This window comes from Phocoena sinus, chromosome 18, assembly GCF_008692025.1.
Source record: "Phocoena sinus isolate mPhoSin1 chromosome 18, mPhoSin1.pri, whole genome shotgun sequence".
In the NCBI taxonomy this organism is placed as follows: Eukaryota; Metazoa; Chordata; class Mammalia; order Artiodactyla; family Phocoenidae; genus Phocoena; species Phocoena sinus.
The window spans coordinates 46526331-46528343 of NC_045780.1; the positions used below are offsets into that span (position 1 = coordinate 46526331).

A 2013-nucleotide genomic window follows, 5' to 3' on the forward strand; every position below is an offset into this window, starting at 1 on the left:
TAACTGTTTCATTATTTATCATTAGTGGCTCATTTATGTAATGTGCCACTTTGTTTAGTTTTTCATCTTTGAAAAATTAACAATGAATTTGGTTTCTTTGAGGCTCTAGACCCTTATATTTATATGCAAAGTTGTCCACAGAATCTATTTTATGCTTCTTTTTTAAACTGGTACACACTTTTCACACCTATATTTCAAATTTGGAAATGCATATTTGCAAGCAGTAATACAAAAGCATTCATGAAGAATGCATAATCTCTGAAAATTATGAAAACATCCCCGCTACCAATACATTTCTAAATACAAAACTGACTACCATATTGTTACTTCTGTGTAGCAGGAGAAGTTCATTTTCAAAACAGATAAAATTCAGTCTTTAGATGTGAATGGTATGAATGACAGTCTTTTCTTTCTTTTTTTTTTTTAAATTTCTTAGGTGTTTGGGATCCTTAAGCATGCAAGTCTCAAAGGGGAGGGTCCACAAAGGAACCAGGGTTGTCTTATGGCACCCAGTTAAGCCAGAGCTGGGAATGCCTCTGGGTCATCCACGTCAGGAGCAGAAGCACTTGACTTGTCAGTCCTGATGCCCCGGTTTGGACGTCCACCACGCCCACGGACACCTCATCCTCCCCTGCCACCACGTCCTGGGCGGCCAGGCTCTCCAAAATTGATCTCCAGCTGAGACGTTATATCATTTGCTGGCTTCCGGAAATGGTGATCCATAACCAAGTCTTCAGCGTGAACCTCTTCACTCTTTGACTTATGAAGAACAAATCCCTTCTTCCACTGCCCGTCAGCACCTTCTTTTAGTTTTCAGATGTTAAATTCTACTTTTGCCCGGTCCTTATTTTGAATAGCTTTCCACGCATCCAAAGTCATTTCTTTTGGGTCTTCTTCCTTCACTTTTCAACTTCATTCTCCTTATTTTCAGTGCCTGCCACTGGAGGTTCTTCACCTTCAGGTGTTTCTTCAGTCACATTTGATTGCTCCAAGTCAGTTAATTCATCTTTGACAGTTCCCCAGCTGTGAGATCCGCTACCTCCACGCTTGTCCTCATGTTTCAGGCCAGATCTGTCACTTCCACGATGCCTATCAAATTCACGTTTGTCACGAGAATCAAAGCCATCTCCCCGGCCCATTCCCCGTCCACAACCTCCTCGACCTCTTCCAAGAGGTCGCCACCAGGGAAGCCCCCCACGCTTTCCTTCAAGTGGCTTTTCAATCGTCTTTCACGAGGTGGTCGCCTTTCTGGTCTCCTATCAATTATCTTCTCTTCACCCTGAAATTGTTGATCAGGTCTTCTTCCAACGCGTCTTTTTCCTTCTTTGTTAAGTGCCACAGGTGGCTGCATCTCCTCCTTCTTGTCAACCACGCCAACGCTGGGAGACAGCGGGTTCTTGATGTCTTTCTGGGACTCTTTATGCAGCTGTTTGCCCACCACGTTGGAGTTTGGGCTACGGCCTGAGCTGCGCTCTTGGCCCCAGGGCCCCCAAAGCCGCCCCCGCCGGCTTCTTTTTTCTTGTTCTCTGCTGCCTTCAACCCCTCGAAGGGGTCCGATTTGTTGTCAAATAGCTGGTCGAATCGGTTGGTGACCACGTAGCCGAAGCCTTCCTGTAAGTGCCCAGGCATGATGGTGGCTCAGCGTCGCGTTCCTCCACGGATTGCAGCAGGCGGTGCCGAGCTGAGAGTGCCTGCTTCAGCTCTTCCCACAAGATGGCCAGGCTATTCTTTTTGAATAAATTCTTAAATGAACATTACTTCCGCTTTCTTCCCAAGACCTTTTTATATTCATATAAGATTGTTATCCAGATGATTTATTCTTTGCTGATTAAAGATGAAGAAGACCATAAGTTTATTAATTGTTAGATTTATATGTGCAACGTGAAAGTGAGTGAATCAAATGTAAATCCCATGTCGTGTGCAAATGCACATTAGATTTATGTAATCTAACAAGTTTATAAAGGAAATTTGACGGTATGCACTAAAAATTATTTTGTGGCACACATAACATAA

The 2013-nt window shown here is 43.7% G+C and overlaps 1 pseudogene; it reads right to left on the reverse strand.

Annotated features, from left to right (window-relative positions):
- Window positions 1-383: 383 nt before the first annotated feature.
- On the reverse strand, window positions 384-1629 carry LOC116743145 (annotated as a pseudogene).
- Between the last annotated feature and the right edge of the window lie 384 nt (window positions 1630-2013).